Raw genomic sequence first — 14,278 nt, 5'->3', positions numbered from 1 at the left:
TTACTTGTTCTTGTTTTTCCTTGATTAGTGTTCAATCATAGAAATTTTAAGGGGTTTAACTAGTTCCTTTCGATGAAATCCCAAGGTTCGATCAAGGTAGAGTAGTGAAATCTTTAACCCTCCCTTTCCTCTCTCTAGAATAGTTCTCTCCTCTCTCTAAAATGACAAGTGTTCCCCCAAAAATGAACCCTTAGGCTAGATAAACGAAATAGGGATCGGGTTATAAAATTAAAAAAATAAAGCCCCGACACATGCGACCGCATAATGCTTTTGCGGTCTGCAAAATAGGCTGCATAATGGCCCTCCGGAACTGGGCAAGTCTACCCCACTCTATTCGCATACCTATTCTGCGGTCGCATAATGCCGCAGAACTTCCCTCCGAAAATTTTCATGCGGGGTCTGCGATGGGTTATGCGGCCCACAAAATGATTATGCGACCGCATAATGGACCGCATAATGGTCCGAAAAATTGCCCCATTTTTCTGCCTCAGTCTGTGTCAGATTTGCGGTCCGCAGACCAGTTTTGCGACCGCAGAAACGCCCTGCACTTCAAAAATTTTTTGCAACTCCCCCAACGCACTGTACAACCCAAAAGTCTGTACCGCGTCGAGCAAGCTCGCCGTGAAGAATCTCTACAATCGTCAACATGCAAGTCCACTTCGGCACCATAAAACCCCGAGTTTTAGGTAAAAAGTTTACGGGGCCTTACATCCTCCCCCACTTAAGATCATTCGTCCTCGAATGAGGGTTGAAATATACCATGAGCACTCAATGTGATTCAGTTGCTACAACATACACTAGCAGTTCTAATTTTTGACTAGCTCCCTAAATTTGCAAAATTTTTGCCAGAGTCTCCCTTGTAATTGGGCCTATCCACCTGCCAGAGAATCCCAAAACCAGTCCTAACAACATATACAGGAACCAACGAAGTAACATAATATTAAAACAATGCCAACCGTGGCCTCACGAGCAGTATACTACCAAAAAGGAACACCTTTAACATCAAATGTACGAATGATACATAATTCACAGAAGGTAACTCTTAGCATTTTCATAGAACACAACTTTATAGATACATGTCAAATAAATGAGGGTACTTCTTCTTCATTTCTTCCTCGGCCTCCCATGTGGCCTCTTCAACTTGCTGGTTCCGCCATAGTACTTTCATAGAGGCAATCTCTTTGTTACTCAACTTTCGGACTTGTCTATCAAGGATGGCAACTGGAATTTCTTCATAAGTCAATTCTTCATTAACCTCAATGGTCTCAACCAGAACAATAAGCAACGAATTTCCAACCACCTTCTTCAACATGGACACGTGGAACACCGGGTGCACTAAAGACATTTCTTGAGGTAGTTCTAGCCTGTAAGCCACCTGACCAATCCTCTGAATGATTCTGTATGGTCCGACATACCTTGGACTCAATTTCTCTTTCTTACCAAATCGCATTACACCCTTCATAGGAAAAACCTTCAAGAATACCCAATCATCTTCTTTGAACTCCAAATCCCTACGACGAACATCCGAATAGGACTTCTGACGACTCTGAGCAGTTTTCAACCGCTCCTTAATAATCTTCACCTTCTCCATAGTATGATGCACGAGGTCTGGACCTATCAACTCCGCTTTCCCAATCTCGAACCACCCAATGGGAGATCTACATCTCCTACCACATAAAGTCTCGAACGGTGCCATCTGAATGTTGGCATGATAACTGTTGTTGTAGGCAAACTCTATGAGCGATAACTGATCATACCATCTACCTTTGAAGTCGAGAACACAAGCGCGCAACATATCCTCAAGCGTCTGAATAGTCCGCTTTGCCTGCCCGTCAGTCTGCAGGATAAAGGATGTACTAAGATACACATGGGTACCCAAACCTTGCTGAAATTTCTTCCAAAACTTAGCTGTGAACTGTGCCCCTCGATATGAGATAATAAAAATTGGAGTTCCATGTAACCTCCCTATTTCCTTTATGTACAACTGAGCATACTATTCTGTTATGTCGGTAGTCTTAACAGGTAAGAAGTGTGCTGATTTCGTGAGTCGATCCACAATCACCCAAATCGAGTTGAATTTGCGAGGAGTGTGAGGTAAACCTACCACAAAGTCCATATTGATCATCTCCCACTTTCACATCGGAATCTCTATGTTCTGTGCCAACCTACCAGGCCTTTGGTGTTCGGCCTTCACTTGCTGATAATTTGGATATCTTGCCACAAAGTCCGCTACATTACTCTTCATATAGTTCCACCAAAAGACTTCCCTAAGATCATGATACATCTTTGTAGAGCCCGGGTGCACGGAATACCTAGAAGTGTGAGCCTCGATCATGATTCTTTCCCGGAGACCATCCATATTTGGATCACATAGACGCCCTTGGTACCTTAGGGTACCATCATCCACACCAAGAGAAAAGGCCATGGTCTAATATTTATGAATCCCCTCCTTCAATTGTACCAACAATGGATCATTGAATTGCTTCTCCTTGACTTCCACCACAAGCGACGATTCATCCCTATTTTGCACAATCACCCCTCCTTCACTAGAGTCCGCAAGACGAACTCCCAAACTAGACAACCGATGAACCTCCTTGGCCAACGGCCTTTGATATGCCTCTAAGTGAGCCAAACTACCCATAGACTTCTGGTTAAGAGCATCCGCCACAACATTAGCCTTCCTCGGATGATACAGAATATCGATGTCGTAATCCTTGAGTAACTCAAGCCATCTCCTCTACCTCAGATTCAATTCCTTCTGTTTGAAACTGTATTGTAGGCTCTTATGGTCCGTGAATATATCTACATGGACCCCATACAGATAATGACGCCAAATATTCAATGCAAATACCACTGCCTCAAGCTCTAAGTCATGTGTTGGGTAGTTATTTTCATGGTTCTTGAGTTGTCTAGAAGCATAAGCTATCACCTTGCCATGTTGCAATAATACACACCCAAGACCGATCCTTGAAGCATCGCAATATACCACAAATCCATCCGTACCCTCTGGTAGAGTCAACAACGGTGCTGTAGTTAATCTTGATTTCAACTCTTGGAAGCTCCTTTCACAAGTATCTGACCATTGGAACTTAACCGCCTTCTGTGTCAATTTAGTCAACGGAGAGGCAAGAGTGGAAAACTCGTCCACAAACTTCCTGTAATATCCAGCTAAGCCCAAGAAACTGCAAATCTCTGTTGGGGTAGTAGGTCTAGGCCAATTCTTCACGGATGAAATTTTCTGGGGGTCAACCTCAATTCCTTCTCTAGAGACAACATGACCCAAGAACGTGACAGATTCAAGCCAAAATTCACATTTCAAAAACTTCGCATATAACTGGTGCTGATACAGGGCCTGCAAAACTGCCCTGAGATGATAGGCATGGTCCTCCTGACTTCGCGAATAAACAAGAATATCGTCAATAAACACTATTACAAAGGAGTCGAGGAAAGGTGTGAAGACCCGATTCATGAGATCCATGAAAGCTGCGGTGGCAGTTGTTAGCCCAAAGAACATTACCAGAAATTCAAAGTGCCCATACCGGGTCCTGAAAGTTGTTCTCAAAATATCCTGCTCCCTGATCTTCAACTGGTGATACCCGGATCTTAAATCGATCTTAGAGAAGTACTTAGTACTCTGCAATTGATCAAACAAGTCATCTATCCTTGGAAGTAGGTACTTATTTTTGATTGTAACCTTGTTGAGCTGCCAATAGTCAATACACATTCTTAGCGACCCATCCTTCTTTCTTACAAATAGAACTGGTGCACCTCAAGGCGACACACTCGGCCGGATGAAACCCTTCTCTAATAAATCTTTCAATTGTTCTTTTAGCTCCTTCAACTCTACTAGTGCCATTCTGTAGGGTGGAATAGATATAGCCTGCGTGCTTGGCATCACATTAATCCCAAAATCAATCTCCCTATCTGGCGGGATTCGAGGGAGCTCATCTGGAAAGACCTCCGGAAATTCGTTCACAACAGGCACAGACTCAAGTGTAGGTGCCTCCACATCGGTCCGTAATCCGGACCAAATGGTAGATACACCCCTTGTTAATCATCTTTGTGGCCTTAATGTAAGAAATACACCTACCCTTCGGCACCACATCATCCTTCTTCCATTCACTCACTGACTCAGTTGGAAATTCAAACCTAACAGTTCTGGTTCGACAGTCAAACTTAGCGAAACATGAATAAAGCCAATCCATCCCCATTATTACATCAAAATCAACCATCTTCAATTCAATGAGATCGGCCATAGTGTCCCGACCATGCACCATGACAACACAATCCTGATAAACCCGCGCGACCACAATAGACTCACCGACCGGAGTAGATACAGAGAACGGCTCATGGAGCTGCTCCGGTTCTATCCCAAATTCCATAGCAACATAGGGAGTGACATAGGACAAAGTAGAACCGGGATCAATTAGAGCATACACATCATGAGATTGGACAGTCAATATACCTATGACAACATCTGGAGAAGCCTCTGAACTCTGGCGACCCCCCATAGCATAAAAACGGTTGGGTCCTCCCAAACTCTATGCGCCACCCCTAGCTGCACCACTCCCTGCGGGTGCTGGGGTGCCTCAAGCTGGAGGAGGTGCTGTGGATGTAGTAGCTGCAGAAATGGATGGCTGTGCTGTACCCTTGCCTGTGCTCTGGTGAGATGAACTACAATCCCTTTGAATGTGACCCCTCATTACGCACCCATAGAATATGGGCTAGTCCATGTAGCAGGTCCCAAAGTGCATCTTCCCGCACCTAGGGCATGAGGGCCTCTGCTGCTACTGAAATCTCCTACCAGACTGACCCTGCTGGTAGGATCCCCTGTTGCCCTGACTGGGCCTAAAACGGTTCCCCTACTGCTGATTGGGCCCCGATGGCGGTGCACTGACTGAAGACTGAGCAAAAGACTGGGATGGCCCTGATGATCCTCCCTTGAAAGCTGTCCTACCACCACCACTAGAAGTACCACTGAAGTTGCCTGCTAACCGAGCCTTGTTGCTACTCTCTCGCTCTATCCTATTCTTCAATTTATGGGTTTCTGTGGCTTGAGAAAATGCCACCATTTACCGTAGTTCATATCAGAATTCAAGGCAGCTATAGCGGCCTCATTAATAACCAAAGGGCTAAGGCCCTGCACAAACCGGTGCACTCTAGCCTCCAAAGTAGGTAACATGTTGATGGCATATTTGGACATGCACACAATCTCATATGATACTCCCACACACTCATGCTACCTTGTTTCAGGTTCTCAAACTCGGCGGCATGAGCTGCCTTAATCTCGGCACGCAAGAAATGATCAATGAAGGCATATGCAAACTCACTCCACCTCGCCGGAGAGCTCCCCTCCTCACGGGAGTCCTCCCATATCTCAAACCAAGAATAGGCCACCCTATTCAGGCGGTAGGAGGCCAACTCTGCTCCCTCCATCTCAGTAGCCCGTATAACTCGGAGGGGCTTGTGTATTTCGTCAATAAAATCCTGAGGGTCCTCCTCAGTATTAGTACTTGTGAACACTGGAGGGTCCAACTGGAGAAATCTGTTCACCCTAGAACTAGTGGAATCCCCTGGCTGACTAGAAGAAATGGGTACAACATCTGATCTCTAGGCCTGGGAAGCCACTATCTAAGCCAACATCTGTATGGCTCCCCTAAGATCCCCATTAGATACACCGGGACCGGAAGCTGGGGCTGAAGGTGGAACTGGAATATCAGTTGGAGGTATCGTTGCACCCTCAGTAGGGGTAGGAACTGGTGTGGTCTGACCAGGTGTAGTGGAATCAAGCAGTGTAGTAATCGGGGGAATATTCTCACCCTCGGGTGCTCATCCGCATCATCAAGTAAAGGATCAACTACCACTCCTGGGGTGGCATTGGCTCCTTGGCCAGTTCTTGCTTTCTTCCTAGGCGCCATATATTGAAAATTAGAGCAATGCACGAGTTAAAGGAGGAACAATCTTACAATCAGCTATATCGCACGTTCTGGATCATCAAAGAAGGGTATTATTCCTAAATGCTCAAGTAGCCTCCTAATTATAGATGTGGTTGACAACACACCAATAAGAAGGACTCTACTAGACATGGCTCCGAGACACCCTAGGACACTTTAAAACCTTAGGCTCTGATACCAAGTTTGTCACGCCCTGATCTCGGGGAGCGCGACCGACACTCAACAGAGTTACCCCGGTCGAGCAAGCCTGCATAGTTCCGTCTACCCAACTCACCCAGAAATAAAGAGAAGAATACATTTCATTAATTAGTTAGTAAGAAGTCATGAGAACAACACCAGTTCATTTCCATTAGTTACGTCATCAACAAGTCTTCAAAACAGTATATTGTACAATCATAGTTTAAGTGGAACAAATGATACGAGTACAGTATTTTTAGTTTAACCTTCCAAAAAACAGATACAACCCACATTATGTCTATGGAGCCTCTAACATGAACAAAAGAGTGCTATGACAGTGCCAACAATAAGGCCCCGGCTATACCTTAAAATGCTATGTACAAGGATAGGAAATACAGGACCCCGAAATAAAGTGGGGCTCACCAAACCAGGTGAGGAGAGGGTGTGCTGCTATCACTGATCAATACCACCTGCTATGGAACACCTGCATCCATTAAAGATGCAGCATCCCCGACAAAAGGAACATTAGTACATATGGAATAGTACTAGTATGTATAACTAAGCACCCTCTCAATTGAACAAATAACATTAAACAGAGAAGGAAACGGGACATCAATAGGACAATCAAATAGTAACAAGGTGTCAAGTTAGGGACAAGTAAATTTTAATATTTTAAGTTGGGATATCTTTTGGACCGATACACCACCGTGTTTTAGCACGGAGTCCGATCTCAGCCCGAACGGTTAAGCCGTCTCACCCCGAGACATACACTCACAATACCACCATATGCGCAGCGTGGCATCCGATCGCAACCCGACCGGCTAAGCCGTCTCACCACAATGCCGTGTGGGTCGACATCACATCACATCTCGCTAGCAGTAATCTCATCCCATTTAAGGGGAAACAACTCAACACATCAATATCATCCCATATAAGGGGAAACAGTCTTATCACATTATCACGGGGATTTACCCCTCAATCACTCCTACACCGGCACGTATAGTTTTGGGGTTAGGTTATTTCGACCTACCCTTCATTAGTGGCTAAACGATACTCCCAAGGCATTTATTATAAAAAGGATTTACCACTTATTTCACATTCTCTTACATGTCATTCATTTTGTTGGCACCATTGGCCATAACGCAATATCATTCTTGGCACGTTGGCCATACTTCATAATTTATGCTCATTATTCCACATTCAAACATTAACTCGGATTGTGAACAACAAACATTTATATTCAATACTTTAAGCACACATTTGAGCAATTTAGGGTCTAATGCGTATGTGATTTCTTACACAATTTGATGATCACTTTCATTTGGGCTTGACTTGAAGTCACAACATATACATACTCATACTTTGAACACGCTCCTGAAGAACAACATAACATGATAAGAATAATCCGAAACACATTTTGAACATTTTCATATAAATACATCTTTTGACACCAAACTTATTCATAAAAGTCAATTCATAATGGATAACTCAGGACTTACAAGAACATCGTGAGAATTCAATTCTAAGAGAGAAGTTTAGCCAACATACCTCGAAAGAGCTTTTCGTAATGCAACAATAATGTCCCAACACTCCTAACGATGCCAATCTATAGAGGAGGGGAGGATTACAAGCACGATTAGAGAACTTTGTATGACAAGAGCTGTTACAACTATGCCCCAACCTTCCCCTCAACCAATTCAACAACAAAATCACCCAAGATTGTTCAACAACTTCCCCACAAGCCCTATTAGCTCTTGCATGTGATAAATCTACCCTTATCACCCATAATCAACCCCAAACCCGAAATTGAAGAATTGGGGAAAGAAATTCTTACCTCTTTGAAGCCCTAACAAGTTCATTTCGATGAAATCCCAAGGTTCGATCAAGGTAGAATAGTGAAATATTTACCCCTCCCTTTCCTCTCTTTAGAATAGCTCTCTCCTCTCTTTAAAATGACAAGGTATCCCCCAAAAATGAACCCTTAGGCTAGATAAACGAAATGGGGGTCGGGTTATAAAATTTAAAAAATGAAGCCCCGACACAGATCTGCGGTCGCATATGCGACCGCATAATGCTTCTGCGGTCCGTATATGTGACCACATAATGCTTCTACGGTCCGTAAAATGGGCCGCATAATGGCCCTCTGGAACTGGGCAAGTCTGCCCTACTCTACGACTAGTCTATGATCCCCAGACCTGTTATGCGGTCCACAGACTTGTTATGTGATCGCATAATACGCCGCAGAACTTCCCTCCGAAAATTTTCATGCGGGGTCTGCGATGGGTTATGCAGCCCGCAAAATGATGATGCGGCCACATAATGGACTGCATAATGGTCCGGAAATTTTCCCAATTTTTCTGCCTTAGTCTGTGGTAGATCTGTGGTTCGTAGACCAGTTTTTCAATCGCAGAGTGGACCGCAAAAACACCCTGCACTTCCAAAAATTTTCTTCAACTCCCCAATGCACTGTACAACCCAAAAGTCCGTACTGCGGTGAGCAAGCTCGCCGTGAAGAATCTCTACAATCGTCAATATGCAAGTCCACTTCGGCACCACGAAACCCCGAATTTTAGGTAAAAATTTTATGGGGCCTTACATATACTCCGCATATCAACAACCAAAACCACACAACAATTCACAAATGCTAACATCACAGCAACACGGCGTATCAACTCGTAACACAAGTGCCCATATGCCACAACCTTTCCAAAGATCCAACAATATCAATATTTCCACAACAAATAGCCCACAACTCAAATATAGTGTGTATAAAATCTCAATAACAACAACATGACTGGAAAAGTATCTCAACAAGGAATGACACCCCCTTTTTACACAACTTCAATTAAAATCGATTAATGGATTTCAATAATCTCAATTCCAATTAATTGTTTAAGGATAAACTCAATAGTGAAAGTATTTCCATGAAATGACAAACTTCGACTCCTAGTGTATGAATTAGGCTAACAATGAAAGAGATGTCACGAACTAGTACTACGTCTAAATGCATGAGAATAACCCGACAACAAAAGGGATATCATGTACAACAACTTCAACTAAGAATAACTCCACAATAAGAGAAATTACATAATGATAAAAGTGATAACAACTTCATATAAAACATATAAGAGCAAACTCGACAAGTAAAGAATGTGACTTGTAACGACAACTTCAAATAAAGCATGTGATAATAGACATGACGAATAAAAGATACAACATGTGCTAACAATTTCAAATGAATAAATTAAAGAAGCCTAAGAGTCTAAACCGGTCAATTTCCACATATAAGCTCGAGTACATACTCGTCACCTCGCGTACATGGCTTTCACATGACACAAATAGCACAAACGACTCGAATCCTAAAGGGTAGTTCCCCCACACAAAGTTAGGCAAGATACTTACCTCAAAGAAGCTAAACCGATACTCTAAAATGACCTTCTCGTGTGAAACAATCTCCGGACGGCTCAAATCTAGCCAAAATAATTTAATATCATAAATAAAAACCATAGGAAATAATTCCGGATAATAAAGTTTCGATCTTTAATGAAAACTAAAAGTCAATCCAAAATATCAACCCCAAGTCCGCACCTCGGAACCCCAAAAAATTTACAAAATCCAAACACTCATTCAATTACGAGTCCAACCATACTAATTTTATCCAATTCTGACTCCGAATCGATGTTCAAAACCCAATTATTCTCTTCAAAAAAGATTTTGATAAAACCCCCTAATTCTCCAATCAAAACATGAATTAATTCACAAATGAACTACTGGAATCATGTTAAAATACATAAATTATGATTATATACTGACCCCCATGAAAATACGAGAAGAACGCCACAAAAATTACCTCAATCGGAGTTTTAGAACTCAAGATATGCTCAAAATACCAAAAGAACGCAGTCTGATTTTTTTATACACAGGCATTTCCACTTTTACGCCCAAAAGGCCGCACCTGCGCATTTCCAGCTGTCATTTCCGCTTTTGTGAACCATTTTTCGCACCTGCGTGGTCGCAGATGCGGACCCAACTTCGCATCTGCGAAGCACCAACACTAGCTCTCTTCCCCGACACTAAAATGAGCATAACTTCCTCAGACGATGTTCAAATTTGACAATTCTTTTTGCTATGGCTCCGTAATTACGATACGGATATAATGCTTGAAACAAAACAGAAATTGGAGCTCATTTTCTTAATGTGGTCCATTTATGCTTGAAGAAACGACGTCGAAACATAAAAAATGAGCGCAACACAACCCAAACCTATCCGAAACTCACCTGAGCCCTCGGGACCCCATCCGAACATCCCAATAAGTCCCAAAACATAATGCGGACCTGCTCGAAGCCTCAAATCATATTAAACAATATCAAAACTATGAATCGTACCTCAAATCGAACTTAATAAACTTATGAACTTTCAACTTCTACAACTCGTACCGAATCATATTAAATTAACTCAGAATGACGACAAATTTTACATGCAAGTCCCAAATTACACAACGGAGCTATAGCAACTTCCAGAATTAAAATCTGAATCCGATATCAATAAAGTCAACTCCCGGTCAAGCCTCTCAACCTTCCAAACTTTCAACTTTCTAACTTTCGCCAAAATGCATCAAGTCAACCTACGGACCTCCAAATCCAAATTCGGACAAACGCCTAATGCCATAATCACCATATGAAGCTATTGGAATCATCAAAATACCATTCCGGAGTCATCTATACAAAAGTAAAACTCCGGTCAGCTCTTGCCACTTAAGCTTCTAAAACAAGCATCATTCTTCCAAATCAATCCCGAATCATTCGAAAACCGAACCCAACCACACATCCAAGTCATGATACACAATACAAAATTGGTCGAGACCTTAAGACACTGAACCGAATGCTAATTTTTACAATGACCGGTCGGGTCGTTATATTTAGACGCTTGAGTTGTATATTAGTTAAGTTTAAGAATTTGAGTTGACCACGGTCACATGGTGGATTTAAAGAGCTTGGATTCATGATTTAAGAGTTCTAACAGTCTTTTATGATGATTTTGGACTTGTCCGCAACTTTTGGTTGGATTTCGATGAGTTTTGGATGGGTTTGGGTTGTGTTGCACCTGTATTTGATGTTTTGACGTTGTTTGTTAAGCATAAATGGCACCACATTAAGAAATGAGCTATTAATTATATTTTAATTGAACCATTATATCCGTATCATGATTATGCTACCATAGCAATAAGAATCATCTACTTCCTAGGACGTATGAGAGAGTTATGCCCATTTTAGTGTCAGAAATAATTGCTGGTGCTGGTGCAATAGGGGTGTGGAAAGGGGTCCGCACCTGCGACCCTGCAGGTGCAAAATATAACCCCGCAGGCATGAAAAAGTTATAGGTTCAAGGTAGAAGGGGTGGGGTGGGGTGGGGGGTTGGGGAGCAGGTGCGATGGCCCTAGGTGGTTAAAAACTAGACTTCGTTTCATTCACTAAAAATGGAATTTCGGGAGTTTTAGAGCTTGATTTTAGGTGATTTTCGCGGCGCTCTTCTCGTTTCCATGTGAGATCAGTATATAACCTCAATTTTTGTATTTTAACATGATTAATCTCTGTTATTAGTGAATTAATCCATATTTTGATTGGAGATTTGAGGGGGTTTTAGCCCTAAAACTTAAGAGGATAAAATTTTTGGATTTAGAGGTCGATTCGAAGTCGTTTTGGGATGAGATTTCATATATGAGTTCCTTAAGGAATGGGTAACTTGATTTTAGATGAAACTTTTGGGACCTTGAGAGTTGGAGTTGACTTTTCTAAATTCATCATAGATTGAATCCTTTAGATTTAAGATTGCTTCCTAGAGCATTATTTAACCTTGTCAAGTATTATTTGGCTAGATTGGAGCCGTTCAAAGGTAATTTCTAAAGGAAAAGCGGTATTTAAAGGTTAAAGCTAGCCCAGAAAGAGGTAAGTCCCTTGTCTAATCTTATAAAAGGGAATTTTTCCATAGGTGCCTTATGTGCTATTTGTTAAATAATTTGGGAGCGCCGTATATGCAGGGTGGTGAGTGTATATGGGCACGCTCGGTTTTAACCATGTTGGGGTATTCTTGGGCCACTTTGATGCCTTGTTTGGATTATGTGATTTCTTTGCACATGTCTTAGATAACTTTATGCATGCGTAGCTACATTTAATCATGATTAGAATTCCATGCCTAGGCTTATGACTTGTTGATGTTGGCATGACGAATTACTTTGCTACATTGAGCTTTTGACGAATTACTTTGTTACGTTGAGCTTTTGATTAATGGCAGTCTTACACTTGTTTATTTGATTCTGTGACTATGTGGCTAATCTTATTCATGTTAGAAACATGCCTAGGCTTAATTATTCATTAAATTGGGAATGATGAGTTATTTTTGCCATGTAGAGCTACATGATTAACCGTAGTCATATACTACATTCATGAACATATTCACATATTCATTTTCTACATCAGGGTGCATCACACATACATTCTATCACATGCATATGGACATATGATGGATTATTGGTACTTGATACATATTTGGGAGGTTAGCACCACAAATACTATGAGCGGATATATGATACTTGATTGAGCCATAGAGCCATTTTTTTATGCTTGGATATGGATCCGTCCCTCTAGAGCCAGGTGATCACCCATGTTATCTTAGACCCTGTGAGCGTGGGCACATGGACTTGTGTCGGAATGGACCTACGTTAGACACGTGGACTTGTATCGGGTACATGGACTTGGACTTATACCATGATATAGTGAAAGACATGGACTTGTGTTGGGTACTTGGACTTGTACCGGGATATGATATGTGACAAATTGACTTATGTCTGGCACTTGGACTAGTGTCGGGTTATGATAATATATGAGACTTGTGGCGAGATGCATATACTTGTGCTAGGTACATGGATTTGTATCGGGTTGGGACTCTTGCATAATTACATATCATATTTATGTATATCGATTACATATGTTATCTGATATGCATCTTATACATGCATGGGAGCTATTAACATGAGATACACGAATTGTATCGGGGTACATGGATTTTTATCGGTTTGTGATAAGAGAATGAGTCTTGATAAATGCATATACATCCTATATTCGCATAGGAGCATTCATATAGATGCCATTTAATACATATAATCTCTATATGCAGATTTGAGGTTTTCGATTAGGATAGCCTCATACATATCACCTCTCTTATGTGGATTCAATACAAGAACACTTGATTTGATTCAATAAACTGAGATCGTGCTTATTATCTTTCTGCTGTGTATGCTAGGATGGACATTCGTTGTTCCTAGCTATCTTCTCTATTGTTGTATATGATTTGAACCATACAGGTTTATATAAGTGAGTATCAGTTGTCGAATTCACGCTACTCTTGTTTGGGGTTGTACTTGATACTTAATAAGTACATGAGGTCGGTTATACTCATACTATACTTATTCACTTAATGTGCAGATCCTGACTTGGTACCAGCAAAGATCAGACAGGATTTAAGTAGCTGAGCATCAGGAGACTCGAGGTAGTGTTGCACGAGCGATCATAGTCCCTTAAAGTCTTTCCTTCTTATTTGTACTGTTATTTAATTCCAACAGTATTTTACTTATGGTTTAGACTTTGAGTTGTATGATTCTTAGATGCTCATGTACGTAGTGACACAGGGTCTCGGGGGATGTTATTATTAGAGATTGTCATTTATGATATCATTTGTGTGAATTAATATTACACCCCGTACTTTCATGTTGGAATGCATCTTAAGTGAATCAATATAATCCGGAGAGTTTAAGGACCTTTACAAAGATAATGATGAGTAAAACAGGTGTTAAGGAAGTATCATGAGAGTTGGAGGCTAAACGAGTCAAAGATGTTATAACCCGTACTTTTGGGGTAAATTAGGAGTGCTTAACATGATAACAAGTTTACGTTTTAAGGTGTTTGAATTGTTTAATCGTCATACGTTGTGTTTTGAAGTCAAGCGAGTTGTAAAACAAAAGTCGACAAAAGTTGTCGCAAGTTACGTTCATAAATTAACTGATATTTGGGTCTAATGTCACTGAGCATTTCTCCCAACATACTTAGAGTTACGGGGTGAACCACTTACCAAATTGAAATTCTACGAGTCTA

At 41.5% G+C, this 14,278-nt stretch overlaps 1 long non-coding RNA gene across 7 annotated transcripts in view; it reads right to left on the bottom strand.

The window, feature by feature from the left end:
* The window catches only part of LOC104115270 (uncharacterized), a 66,871-nt gene that overhangs the window by 13,587 nt on the left and 39,006 nt on the right, over nt 1-14,278 (bottom strand). For 2 of the 7 annotated variants that reach the window (XR_011412586.1, XR_011412584.1), the window contains exons 5-7: nt 9,534-9,601; nt 7,431-7,505; nt 6,496-6,615 (exon numbers count right to left, since the gene is read on the bottom strand). This is a non-coding gene — a long non-coding RNA (uncharacterized lncRNA). The remainder of the gene's footprint in view (nt 1-6,495; nt 6,616-7,430; nt 7,506-9,533; nt 9,602-14,278) is intronic. The other 5 variants (XR_011412587.1, XR_011412589.1, XR_011412585.1 and 2 more) reach the window with 5 other exon arrangements.

This window comes from Nicotiana tomentosiformis, chromosome 12 (genome assembly GCF_000390325.3).
Source record: "Nicotiana tomentosiformis chromosome 12, ASM39032v3, whole genome shotgun sequence".
Taxonomy (NCBI): Eukaryota; Viridiplantae; Streptophyta; class Magnoliopsida; order Solanales; family Solanaceae; genus Nicotiana; species Nicotiana tomentosiformis.
The sequence above is the reverse complement of the archived record's forward strand: the minus strand, read 5'-3'. Positions and strand labels throughout refer to the sequence as shown.